General features: G+C 39.9%; 1 protein-coding gene and 1 long non-coding RNA gene across 17 annotated transcripts in view; one reads left to right on the forward strand and one right to left on the reverse strand.

Annotated features, from left to right (window-relative positions):
* CFAP20DC (CFAP20 domain containing) overlaps positions 1–14,842 on the forward strand; it is a 282,643-nt gene that overhangs the window by 138,998 nt on the left and 128,803 nt on the right. Inside the window, exon 1 of one of the 16 annotated variants that reach the window (XM_063630832.1) lies at positions 7,376–7,499. The exons of the other annotated variants lie outside the window; for them this stretch is intronic. The gene's annotated coding sequence lies outside the window, so the exon portion shown is untranslated. Of the gene's footprint in view, positions 1–7,375; positions 7,500–14,842 lie in introns of those variants that run through there. 16 annotated transcript variants of the gene reach the window in all.
* Positions 1–14,842, reverse strand: part of LOC129471280 (uncharacterized) — a 178,752-nt gene that overhangs the window by 105,551 nt on the left and 58,359 nt on the right. The gene's annotated exons all lie outside the window — the stretch shown is intronic.

Here is a 14,842-nt window from a genome sequence, read left to right on the forward strand (position 1 = left end):
GAGACCCTGGAAGGCATAGACCCTGTATTTTCATGTTTTTGTCTCTAGCAAATGACCTGGTACTGGTAACTTATCATAAATGTTTGATTAATTAATGAATTAAAGATTGACTATTTATTTAACTATTCATCCATTCACTGTCTCTGTTCAATAAACCTTTATAGAGTGTCAAGCAATGTGAAGAAAATTTGTTCCTTCAAAAGCCACGGAGAATCTAGAAACACTGACATCTAACCTTAATAGACTCACTGAACAGGAAGGGGCCTTAGAGATGCTCTAATCCAATGTCTTAAGTAGACAAATAAGGAAAAGAAGCCCCATGGAAGTGAGGCGTTTTGTGCTGCAGTCACACAAGATGGAATTCAAGACCTCAACAGTGCACAAGTTTACCTCCACCAATAATCAGAATGATTTTGTGGTTTTAGTATTTATTATTAGTTGTAATAATATTTGGTATTCTTATGTTGGGTGTTTCCTCACCTCTATTTTCATCTCCAAATCAGGTGAATGCACATCATACCCAAATCTCATTAGCTTAAGGCTCTATTTCTATACCTTCCTGTAGTGGAGATGAACTCAAAATGCCCTTTCCTAGCAAATCACCTCAGGACAAGATAGGGGGTATGGTCTTAGTATAACAGAGATGCCCAGAAGCCAATAGTAGAACCCACAAAAATGGGGCTAAGGCTGAGATGACTAAACTGACAAGTAGGCTTCAGAAGGTGGTTAATAACAAACTTCACTGAGCAAAAAGAGCATGTTGTAACCCAATGCAAAGAAGCTAAGAATCATGATAAAACAATACAGGAGCTGATAGCCAAAATAGCCAGTTTAAAGAAGAACATAACTGAACTGATGGAGCTGAAAAACACAACATGAGAACTTCACAATGCAATCACAGGTATCAATAGCAGGCCAGTTACAGTGGCTCACACCTATAATCTCAGCACTTTGGGAGGCCAAAGCATGTGGCTTGAGCTCAGGAATTTCAGACCAGACTGGCCAACATGGTGAAACCCTGTCTCTACTAAAAATACAAAAATTAGCCAGGCATGGTGATGCACTTATGTAGTTCCAGTTACTTGGGAGGCTAAGGCAGGAGAATCGCTTGAACCTGGGAGGCAGAGGTTGCCATGAGATGAGATCACACCACTGCACTGTAGCCTGGGTGACAGAGTGAGACACTATCTCACAAAAAAAAAAAAAAAAAAAAAGCATCAGTAACAGAATAGACCAAGTGGAGGAAAGAATCTCAGAGCTTGAAGACTATCTTTCCAAAATAAGAAAGGCAGACAAGAATAGAGAAAAAAAGGAATGAACAAAACCTCTGAGAAATATGGGGATTATGGAAAGAGACTGAACTTACAACTGACTGAGGTACCTGAAAGAGACAGGGAGATGGAACCAAGTTGGAAAACATACTTCAGGATAGCATCCAGGAGAACTTCCCCAACCTAGTAAGCCAGGCCAACATTCAAATTCAGGAAATGCAGACAACCCCAATAAGATACTCCATGAGACAATCAACGCCAAGGCACATAATCATCAGATTCTCCAAAGTCAAAATGAAAGAGAAAATGTTAAGGGCAGCCAGAGGGCAAGGCCAATTCCCCTACAAAGGGAAGCCCATCAGACTAGCAGCAGACCTCCCAGCAGAAACCCTACAAGCCAGAAGTGATTGGGGAACAAATTCAACATTCTTAAGAAAAGAATTTCCCTGCCGGGCACGGTGGCTCAGGCTTGTAATCCCAGCACTTTGGGAGGCCGAGGCGGGCGGATCACGAGGTCAGGAGATCAAGACCACGGTGAAATCCCGTCTCTACTAAAAATACAAAAAAATCAGCCGGGCGTGGTGACAGGCGCCTGTAGTCCCAGCTACTCGGAGAGGCTGAGGCAGGAGAATGGCGTGAACCTGGGAGGCAGAGCTTGCAGTGAGCCGAGGTTGCGCCACTGCACTCCAGCCTGGGTGACAGAGCGAGACTCCATCTCAAAAAAAAAAAAAAAAAAAAAAAGAATTTCCCCAATCCAGAATTTCATATGTGGCCAAACTAACCTTCATAAGTGAAAAGAAATAAGATACTTTTCAGACAAGCAAATGCTGTGGGAATTCATCACCACGAAGCCTGCCTTGCAAGCACTTCTGAAGGAAGCACTAAATATGGAAGGAAATACCATTACCAGCCACTACAAAAACACACTGAAGTACAGTGTATCTGAAGTACACAGCCCAGTGACACTGAAGCAACCACATAAACAAATCTGCAAAATAACCAGCTATCATCATGATGACAGGATCAAATTCCCACGTAACAATACTAACCTTAAATGTAAATGGGCTTAGTGTCCCAATTAAAAGACACAATTGCAAGCTGGATAATGAGCCAAGATTCATGGTATGCTGCCTTCAAGAGACCCATCTCATGTGCAAAGACACACACATAGGCTTAAAATAAAGGAATGGAGGAAAATTTACCAAGCAAATGGAAAACAGAAAAAAGCAGGGGTTACAATCCTTGTTTCTGACAAAACAGACTTTAAACCAACAAATATCAAAAAAGACAAAGAAGGGCATTATGTAGTGGTAAAGGGTTCAATTCAAGAATTGCTAACTGTCCTAAATATATATGCACCCAATACAGGAGCATGCAGATTCATAAAGCAGGTTCTTAGAGACTTTCAAAGAGACTTAGACTCCCATACAATAATAATGGGAGACTTTAACACCCTGCTGACAATATTAGACAGATCATCAAAGCAAAAAATTCACAAAGATATTTAGGACCTGAACCCAGCTCTGGATCAAGTGGACCTGATAGATATCTACAGAACTCTCCACCCAAAAACAACAGAATATACATTCTTCTCATCCCCACATGACACTCACTCTAAAATTGATCACATAAATCCTCAGCAAATGCAAAAGAATTGAAATCGTAACAGTCCCTCAGACAACAGCACAGCCAAATTAGAACTCAAGATTAAGAAATTCACTCAAAACTACACAAGTACATGGAAATTGAACAATCGGCTCCTGAGTTACTCTTGGGTAAATAATGGGATTAAGGCAGAAATCAAGAAGTTTTTTGAAACTAATGAGAACAAAGAGACAATGTAGCAGAATTTCTGGGATGCAGCTAAAGCACTGTTAAGAGGGAAATTTATAACACTAAATGCCCACATCAAAAAGCTAGAAAGATCACAAGTTAACAAGCTAAATCACAATGAAAAGAACTAGAGAAACAAGAGCAACCAAACCCCAAAGCTAGCAGGAGACAAGAAATAACCAAGATCAGAGCTGAAATGAAGGAGATAGTGACACAAAATACCTTTCAAAAAATCAACGAGTCAAGGAGCTGGTTTCTTGAAAAAAATTAATAACGTAGATAGACCACTAGCTAGAGTAATAAAGATGAAAACACAAATGAATCAAATAAACTTGAGCAGAAATGATAACCACTGACCACACAGAATTGCAAACAACCATCAGAGAATAGTGTAAACACCTCTATGCACAAAAACTAGAAAATCCAGTAGAAATGGATAAATTCATGGACCCATACACCCTCCCAAGAGTGAATCAGGAAGAAATTGAGTCCCTGAACAGACCAATAACAAGTTCTGAAATTGAAGCAGTGATACGGTTTGGCTGTGTCCCCACCCACATCTCATCTTGAATTCCCACATGTTGTGGGAGGGACCTGGTAGGAGGTAACTGAATCATGGGGGCAGGTCGTTCTTGTGCTTTTCTTGTAATAGTGAATAAGTCTCACAAGATCTGATGGTTTTAAAAAGGGGAGTTTCCCTAGACAAACACTTTTTGCCTGCTGCCATCCATGTAAGATGTGACTTGCTCCTCCTTGCCTTTCACCATGATTTTGAGGCCTCCCCAGCCATGTAGAACTGTGAGTTCCCCATTAAGCCTCTTCTTTTGTAAATTGCCCAGTCTCGGGTGTGTCTTCATCCGTAGCATGAAAACAGCCTAATACAGTAAGTTGGTACCAATAGAGTTGGGGCACTGCTGAAAAGATACCTGAAAATGTGGAAACAACTTTGGAACTAACAGGAGTGCCCAGAAGAAAAAAGGAAAATGTGGGAAAGTTTAGAACTTCCTAAAGACTTGTTGAAAGGCTAGTGTGTGTTGTCCTCCCTCCATGTGTCTGTGTGTTCTCATCATTCAGCTCCCACTTATGAGAGCATGCAGTATTTGGTTTTCTGTTCCTGCATTAGTTTGCTGAGGATAATGGCTTCCAGCTCCATGTCCCTGCAAAGGACATGATCTCGTTCCATGTCATTGCTATTGCGAATAGTGCTGCAGTGAACATATGCGTGCATGTATCCTTATGCTGGAATTATTTATAGTCCTTTGGGTATATACCTAGTAATGGGATTGCTGGGTCAAATGATATTTCTGCCTCTAGTTCTTTGAGGAATCTGCAAGTGCACAGAAGTCAAGAATTGAGGTTTGGGAACCTCCACCTTGATTTCAGAGGACATGTGGAAACGCCTGGATGCCCAGGCACAAGTTTGTTACAGGGGCAGGGCCCTCATGACAACCTCAGTTAGGGCAGTGCAGAAGGGAAATATGGGATTGGAGCCACCACACAGACTCCCTACTGGGGCACCACCTAGTGGAGCTGTAAGTAGAAGGCCGCCATCCTCCAAACCCCAGAATGGTAGATCCACCGACAGCTTGCACTGTGTGCCTGGAAAACCCACAGACACTCAACGCCAGCCACATGGAACTCTGAGTTCTCCATTAAACCTCTTTCTTTTATAAATTGCCCAGTCTCGGGTATGTCTTTATCAGTAGCATAAAAACAGACTAATGCAAGCTCTAATAAACAGCCTACCAGCCAAAAAAGAAAGCCCAGGAACAGATGGATTCTGCCAGAGGTACAAAAAGGAGCTGGTACCATTTCTAATAAAACTATTCCAAACAATTGAAAAGGAGGGACTCCTCCCTAACTCGTTCTGTGAGGCCATCATCCTGATACCAAAACCTGGCAAATATACCACAAAAAAAGAAAACTTAAGGCCAATATCCTTGATGAACATTGATGCAAAAATCTTCACAAAAATATTGGCAAACCAAATCCAGCAGCTTATCAAAAAGCTTGTCCACCACAATCAAATTGTCCATATCGCTATCAGCATTCTGGTTAAAGTCTCAGAGAAACCTTTAGAGCTAGTAGTTCTAGATGGACTTAATGGTTAGTCTTTATTTTAAAATAATCAACCAATGTTTTTTAAAAAATATTTCTCCTTTTATTGCAGGTTTTATACTGCTCACAGCTTCCCTCAAAGAATAATCCAGTAAGTGGCGAAACAGTTCTAGGTGCAAAGGGAGAGTAGCTATAGAGAAAAGAAAGATGTTGGATGATGCAGATTGGATTTGAGCCTTTTAATGTGAAATCTGATCTGCATGTCAACCATGTTTCTTTAAGATTCAGATCGCAGTTTTGTGATAGTCCCTGCCTTGTTGTATCTTCCATAAAAGCTTAGGAATTTACGGTTACTAGAGATTTGCTGTCTGTCTCTTGTTAGTTGTAAATTCAAGTTTTGTGTTCATACATTTCAAATTTTGTATGCCATTGTATCCTTGTACTTGTCACACAAGCCCGGTAAGCTAAAGTTTTCATGATTCTCGTCATAGGGTTCAGAAGACAGCATTTTATTTCAGGTTTTTACTGGCCTCCAGAATTCTCTTCATCTTCTAATTTAAAAAATCTTCATTTATTAATATTGGCATCGATGTGGAAATTATCTTTTTCTATCTCAAAGGAGTTTTGAAGTATATGTCAAGTATATCTGAAGTTAGGTAAATATTTACTATTTTGAGAGTTCATTTGCTCAGTTACTTTATATACATTTTCTAAATGTTGATGACAAAGAATGGATGGACAAAACATCTGAAAACTAATATTTGTAAATCTAGTGCATTTTTAATGACTAGAGCATTAGGACATTTAGAAATCATTGCATTGCTGATGAGTATTTAAGTTTTTAGTTAGATGACTGATTTTCCTTTTGCATATTAGGACATTAGGATCTAATTAGAAAAATGTCATGGCTAGGATGCACAGAAACCTCTTCTATTTGCTTTTATAAATTGTGAGAATTGTACATAAGGAAGTTTTTTGGGGGATGATTGGTTGAATTTCCCTGACTACATACATTCACATATATACACACAAAATTTCTCTACTACATTCTAAAAACAGAAACTTTACTCATAAAAATCAAACATATATAGAAATTATTGTGAAGAATAAAATTAAAAACTATGCTTGAGCTAACCACCTAAAGTTAGTTTCATTTGGTATATTTCCTTTCAGTCTTTTTTGCCATTCACACTTTTTTTCTTTTTCTTCTTCTTTTTCTCTTTTTTAAGACAGGGTCTTTCTCCATCTCCCAGCCTGAAGTGCAGTTGTGCAATCATAGCTCACTGTAGCCTCCACCACCCAGGCTCAAGTGATTCTCTCACTCAGCTTCCTGGATGGCTGGGACTATGCCCAGCTAATTTTTTTTTTTTTTTAAGAGATATGGGGTATGGCTGTGTTACCCAGGCTGGTCTTGAACTTGGGCCTGAAATCCTTCCATGTCAGCCTCCCAAAGTGCTGGGATTACACGCTTGAGCCACCACACCCAACCCATTCATACATTTTATAAATTTATTTTCTATGGTTGAGATAGAGTTTTTTGTATCTATCTTTTTCATTTAACTTCTTACCTCAAGCCTTTCCCATATCATGAAGACATCTTCATAAATTCAATTTATTGTGGCTCTTTACTGTCTCATCCCATGAAACACTGTTATGTACTTAACACTCCTCAAGTGCTGGAAATTTAAGTTGTTTATTTTTCAGAAATTATAAACACTTATTTGCATAGATCTTTGAGTTTCTAATTTTTTTAATTTTAGAATAGATTCATAAAATGAAATTACTGAGTAAAATGGTATGAACATTTTTAAGGCTTTGGTACACATAGTAAAGTCTTTCTAGGATATTAATACTAATTTATATTCCCACTTGCTGCAAATGACAAGGCTTAATATATTTACTATAAAAGAGGTCATATAAGTAAATAGGAAAAATGTACTAATAGTAAAATGACTTACAAACATGAACAGAAAATTTACTAAAAAGAAAATTACAGAGAGACATCTGCACTCCCATGTTTATTGCAGCACTATTCATAATAGCTGAGATACAGAATCAACATAGGTGTCCAACAACAAATGAATGAATAAAGAAAATGTGGTATACATACACCATGGAATACTATTCAGCCATAAAAAAATGAAATCCTCTCATTTGCAGCAACACGGATAGAACTGGACATTATGTTAAGTGAAATAAGCCAGGAACAGAAAGTTAAATGCCACGGGTTCTCACTCATGTGGAAGCTTTAAAAAGTTGATCTCGGGGTGGAGCCAAGATGGCCGAATAGGAACAGCTCCGGTCTACAGCTCCCAGCGTGAGCTACGCAGAAGACAGGTGATTTCTGCATTTCCATCTGAGGTACTGGGTTCATCTCACTAGGGAGTGCCAAACGGTGGGTGCAGGACAGTGGGTGCAGTGCACCATGCGTGAGCCAAAGCAGGGTGAGGCATTGCCTCACTCGGGAAGTGCAAGGGGTCAGGGAGTTCCCTTTCCTAGTCAAAGAAAGGGGTGACAGACGGCACCTGGAAAATCGGGTCACTCCCACCCTAATACTGTGCTTTTCCAACGGGCTTGGAAAACGGGCACACAAGGAGATTGTGTCCCACACCTGGCTCGGAGGGTCCTACGCCCACGCCCACGGAGTCTCGCTGATTGCTAGCACAGCAGTCTGAGATCAAACTGTAAGGCGGCAGCAAGGCTGGGGGAGGGGCGCCCGCCATTGCCCAGGCTTGCTTAGGTAAACAAAGTAGCCAGGAAGCTCGAACTGGGTGGAGCCCACCACAGCTCAAGGAGGCCTGCCTGCCTCTGTAGGCTCCACCTCTGGGGGCAGGGCACAGACAAACAAAAAGTCAGCAGTAGCGTCTGCAGACTTAAATATCCCTGTCTGACAGCTTTGAAGAGAGTAGTGGTTCTCCCAGCACGCAGCTGGAGATCTGAGAACAGGCAGACTGCCTCCTAAAGTGGGACCCTGACCCCCGAGCAGCCTAACTAGGAGACACCCCCCAGTAGGGACAGACTGACACCTCACTCGGCCAGGTACTCCTCTGAGACAAAACTTCCAGAGGAACAATCAGACAGCTGAATTTGCGGTTTATGAAAATCCGCTGTTCTGCAGTCACTGCTGCTGACACCCAGCCAAACAGGGTCTGGAGTGGACCTCTAGCAAACTCCAACAGACCTGCAGCTGAGGGTCCTGTCTGTTAGAAGGAAAACTAACAAACAGAAAGGACACCCACACCAAAAACCCATCTGTACATCACCGTCATCAAAGATGAAAAGTAGAAAAAACTACAAAGATGGGGAGAAAACAGAGCAGAAAAACTGGAAACTCGAAAAAGCAGAGCGCTTCTCCTCCTCCAAAGGAACGCAGTTCCTCACCAGCAACGGAACAAAGCTGGACAGAGAATGACGAGTTGAGAGAAGAAGGCTTCAGATGATCAAACTACTCCAAGCTACGGGAGGAAATTCAAACCAATGGCAAAGAAGTTAAAAACTTTGAAAAAAATTAGATGAATTTAATTTTTATTTTATTTAACTAAAATAACCAATGCAGAGAAGTGCTTAAAGGAGCTGATGGAGCTGAAAGCCAAGTTTCAAGAACTACGTGAAGACTGCAGAAGCCTCAGTAGCCAATGCGATCAACTGGAAGAAAGGGTATAAGTGATGGAAGATGAAATGAATGAAATGAAGCCAGAAGGGAAGTTTAGAGAAAAAAGAATAAAAAGAAACGAACAAAGCCTCCAAGAAATATGGGACTATGTGAAAAGACCAAACCTACGTCTGATTGGTGTACCTGAAAGTGACGGGGAGAATGGAACCAAGTTGGAAAACACTCTGCAGATATTATCCAGGAGAACTTCCCCAATCTAGCAAGGCAGGCCCACATTCAGATTCAGGAAATACAGAGAACGCCACAAAGATACTCCTCGAGAAGAGCAACTCCAAGACACATAATTGTCAGATTCACCAAAGTTGAAATGAAGGAAAAAATGTTAAGCGTGGCCAGAGAGAAAGGTCAGGTTACCCACAAAGGGAAGCCCATCAGACAAACAGCTGATCTCTCAGCAGAAACTCTACAAGCCAGAAGAGAGTGGGGGCCAATATTCAACATTCTTAAAGAAAAGAATTTTCAACCCAGAATTTCATATCCAGCCAAACTAAGCTTCATAAGTGAAGGAGAAATAAAATACTTTAAACACAAGCAAACGCTGAGTGATTTTGTGAGCACCAGGCCTGCCCTAAAAGAGCTGAAGGAAGCACTAAACACGGAAAGGAACAACCGGTACCAGCCACTGCAAAAACATGCCAAATTGGCCGGGCATGGTGGCTCACGCTTGTAATCCCAGCACTGTGGGAGGCCGAGGCGGGCGGATCACGAGGTCAGGAGATCAAGACCACGGTGAAACCCCGTCTCTACTAAAAATACAAAAAAATTAGCCAGGCGTGGTGGCGGGCGCCTGTAGTCCCAGCTGCTCGGAGAGGCTGAGGCAGGAGAATGGCGTGAACCCAGGAGGCGGAGCTTGCAGTGAGCCGAGATTGCGTCACTGCACTCCAGCCTGGGTGACAGAGCGAGACTCCGTATCAAAAAAAAAAAAAAAAAAAAAAAAATGCCAAATTGTAAAGACCATCAAGGCTAGGAATAATCTGCATCAACTAACAAGCAAAATAAACAGCTAACATCATAATGACAGACTCAAACTCACACATAACCATATTAACTTTAAATGTAAATGGGCTAAATGCTCCAATTAAAAGACACAGACTGGCAAATTGGATAAGGAGTCAAGACCCATCAGTGTGTTGTATTCAGGAAACCCATCTCACGTGCAGAGACGTACACAGACTCAAAATAAAGGGATGGAGGAAGATCTACCAAGCAAATGGAAAACAAAAAAAGGCAGGGGTTGCAATCCTAGTCTCTGATAAAATAGACTTTAAACCAACAAAGATCAAAAGAGACAAGGCCATTACATAACGGTAAAGGGATCAATTCCACAAGAAGAGCTAACTATCCTAAATATATATGCACCCAATACAGGAGCACCCAGATTCATAAAGCAAGCCCTGAGTGACCTACAAAGAGACTTAGACTCCCACACAATAATAATGGGAGATTTTAACACCCTACTATCAACATTAGACAGATCAACAAGACAGAAAGTTAACAAGGATACCCAGGAATTGAACTCAGCTCTGCACCAAGCAGACCTAATAGACATCTACAGAACTCTCCACCCCAAATCAACAGAATATACATTTTTTTCAGCACCACATCACACCTATTCCAAAATTAACCACATAGTTGGAAGTAAAGCTCTCCTCAGCAAATGTAAAAGAACAGAAATTATGACAAACTGTCTCTCAGACCACAGTGCAATCAAACTAGAACTCAGGATTAAGAAACTCACTCAAAACCGCTCAACTACATGGAAACTGAACAACCTGCTCCTGAATGACTACTGGGTACATAACGAAATGAAGGCAGAAATAAAGATGTTCTTTGAAACCAACGACAGCAAAGACACAACATACCAGAATATCTGGGACACATTCAAAGCAATGTGTAGAGGGAAATTTATAGCACTAAATGCCCACAAGAGAAAGCAGGAAAGATTGACACGCTAACATCACAATTAAAAGAGCTAGAAAAGCAAGAGCAAACACATTCAAAAGCTAGCACAAGGCAAGAAATAACTAAAATCAGAGCAGAACTGAAGGAAATAGAGACACAAAAAGCCCTTCAAAAAGTTAATGAATCCAGGAGCTGGTTTTTTGAAAAGATCAACAAAATTGATAGACCGCTAGCAAGACTAATAAAGAAGAAAGAGAGAAGAATCAGATAGACACAATAAAAAATGATAAAGGGGATATCACCACTGATCCCACAGAAATACAATCTACCACCAGAGAATACTACAAACACCTCTACGCAAATAAACTAGAAAATCTAGAAGAAATGGATAACTTCCTCGACAAATACACCCTCCCAAGACTGAACCAGAAAGAAGTTGAATCTCTGAATAGACCAATAACAGGCTCTGAAATTGTGGCAATAATCAATAGCTTACCAACCAAAAAGAGTCCAGGACCTGATGGATTCACAGCCGAATTCTACCAGAGGTACAAGGAGGAACTGGTACCATTCCTTCTGAAACTATTCCAATCAATAGAAAAAGAGGGAATCCTCCCTAACACATTTTATGAAGCCAGCATCGTCCTGATACCAAAGCCTGGCAGAGACATGACCAAAAAAGAGAATTTCAGACCAATATCCTTGATGAACATTGATGCAAAAATCCTCAATAAAATACTGGCAAACCGAATCCAGCAGCACATCAAAAAGCTTATCCACCATGATCAAGTGGGCTTCATCCCTGGGATGCAAGGCTGGTTCAACATATGCAAATCAGTAAATGTAATCCAGCATATAAACAGAACCAAAGACAAAAACCACATGATTATCTCAATAGATGCAGAAAAGGCCTTTGACAAAATTCAACAACACTTCATGCTAAAAACTCTCAATAAATTAGGTATTGATGGGATATATCTCAAAATAATAAGAGCTATCTACGACAAACCCACAGCCAATATCATACTGAATGGGCAAAAACTGGAAGCATTCCCTTTAAAAACGGGCACAAGACAGGGATGCCCTCTCTCACCACTCCTATTCAACATAGTGTTGGAAGTTCTGGCCAGGGCAATGAGGCAGGAGAAAGAAATAAAGGGTATTCAATTAGGAAAAGAGGAATTCAAACTGCCCCTGTTTGCAGATGACATGATTGTATATCTAGAAAACCCCATTGTCTCAGCCCACAATCTCCTCAAGCTAATAAGCAACTTCAGCAAAGTCTCAGGATACAAAATCAATGTACAAAAATCACAAGCATTCTTGTACACCAATCACAGACAAACAGAGAGCCAAATCATGAGTGAACTCCCATTCACAATTGCTTCAAAGAGAATAAAATACCTAGGAATCCAACTTACAACAGATGTGAAGGACCTCTTCAAGGAGAACTACAAACCACTGCTCAATGAAATAAAAGAGGATACAAACAAATGGAAGAACATTCCATGCTCATGGGTTGGAAGAATCAATATCGTGAAAATGGCCATACTGCCCAAGGTAATTTATAGATTCAATGCCATCCCCATCAAGCTACCAATGACTTTCTTCACGGAATTGGAAAAAACTACTTTAAAGTTCGTATGGAACCGAAAAAGAGCCCGCATTGCCAAGTCAATCCTAAGCCAAAAGAACAAAGCTGGAGGCATCATGCTACCTGACTTCAAACTATACTGTAAGGCCACAGTAACCAAAACAGCATGGTACTGGTACCACAACAGAGACATAGACCAATGGAACAGAACAGAGCCCTCAGAAATAATGCCACATATCTACAACTATCTGATCCTTGACAAACGTGACAAAAACAAGGAATGGGGAAAGGATTCCCTATTTAATAAATGGTGCTGGGAAAACTGGCTAGCCATATGTAGAAAGCTGAAACTGGGTCCCTTCCTTACACCTTATACAAAAATTAATTCAAGATGGATTAAAGACTTACATGTTATACCTAAAACCATAAAAACCCTACAAGAAAACCTAGGCATTACCATTCAGGACATAGGCATGGGCAAGGACTTCATGTCTAAAACACCAAAAGCAATGGCAACCAAAGCCAAAATTGACAAATGGGATCTAATTAAACTAAAGAGCTTCTGCACAGCAAAAGAAACTACCATCAGAGTGAACAGGCAACCTACACAATGGGAGAAAATTTTTGCAACCTACTCATCTGACAAAGGGCTAATATCCAGAATCTACAATGAACTCCAACAAATTTACAAGAAAAAAACAAACAACCCCATCAAAAGGTGGGCAAAGGACATGAACAACACTTTTCAAAAGAAGACATTTATGCAGCCAAAAAACACATGAAAAAATGCTCATCATCACTGGCCATCAGAGAAATGCAAATCAAAATCACAATGAGATACCATCTCACACCAGTTAGAATGGCGATCATTAAAAAATCAGGAAACAACAGGTGCTGGAGAGGATGTGGAGAAATAGGAACACTTTTACACTGTTGGTGGGACTGTAAACTAGTTCAACATTGTGGAAGTCAGTGTGGCGATTCCTCAGGGATCTAGAACTAGAAATACCATTTGACCCAGCCATCCCATTACTGGGTATATACCCAAAGGACTATAAATCATGCTGCTATAAAGTCACATGTACACGTATGTTTATTGTGGCACTATTCACAATAGCAAAGACTTGGAACCAACCCAAATGTCCAACAACAATAGACTGGATTAAGAAAATGTGGCACATATACACCATGGAATACTATGCAGCCATAAAAAATGATGAGTTCTTGTCCTTTGTAGGGACATGGATGAAACTGGAAACCATCATTCTCAGTAAACTATCACAAGGACAAAAAACCAAACACTGCATATTCTCACTCATAGGTGGGAATTGAACAATGAGAACTCATGGACACAGGAAGGGGAACATCACACTCCAGGGACTGTTGTGGGTTGGGGGGAGGGGGGAGGGACAGCATTAGGAGATATACCTAATGCTAAATAACGAGTTAATGGGTGCAGCACACCAACATGGCACATGTATACATATGGAACAAACCCACACATTGTGCACATGACCCTAAAACTTAAAGTATAATAATAATAAAAAAAAAAAAGTTGATCTCTTAGAAGTAAAAAGAAGTACAGAGGATACTAGATGCTGGGAATGGTAGGGGGAAGGGAGGGTTAGGGAAAGATTTATTAAAGAATACAAATGTATGGCTAGATAAGAGGAATACCACTGTAAGAGGACTATAGTTAACAATAATATGTTATATACTTTCAAATAGATAGGAAGATATTGACTGTACCCACCAAAAAGGAATGATAAATGTTTGAGATGATGAATATGCTCATTACCCTGATCTGTTCACCGTATATTATGTGTATCTAAACATCACTGTGAAGATGTACAATTCCTATTTGTCAATTAAAAAACAATTTTTAAGAGAAAATTAATATATCCATATAAATATATATGAATGAAATTAAAATAAAATATCATTGTAAGTATAATAAGCTATTATTTTGAAAATATTGAAAGGTGAGATGTTAACAGAGGAAGCTGGGTAAAGGGTAAGAAGAAACTCTGAACTTTTTTTAACTTTTCTAAAAGTCTAAAATTATTTCAAATAAAAAGTTAAAAAATTAATTTACCCATATAATGGCTGTGGGTGCTTAGGTTATTCAATATCTTTGTACTTATTGATCTCATATAAATAAGCTGATGTACTCCCAGAAATCTTAAATGGCACATACCTAACTAGTTCTTTCAAGTCACACCTCTAGTATTGAAAAGAAAATATGGAATATTTCCAATGCATGCTCTTATTTATTGTATAGTTCTCTGAACTTGCTCCATATAGTGTAAGCTTTATCTCATTTAATCATGTCTACCCTAGGAAGTAAGCAGTAAAATTATCATGCTCATTTTACAGATGAGAAAATCAGGGCTGAAAGGTTGAATAACTCGTACAAAGTCATATGCTAAAATCTTTAATTTTAATTGGTTTAATTTATATGATATGTCCATTTGGCAGAAATGGCTTACATTTTGAAAATGAATGTTTGTC

This window comes from Symphalangus syndactylus, chromosome 21, assembly GCF_028878055.3.
Source record: "Symphalangus syndactylus isolate Jambi chromosome 21, NHGRI_mSymSyn1-v2.1_pri, whole genome shotgun sequence".
Classification (NCBI taxonomy): Eukaryota; Metazoa; Chordata; class Mammalia; order Primates; family Hylobatidae; genus Symphalangus; species Symphalangus syndactylus.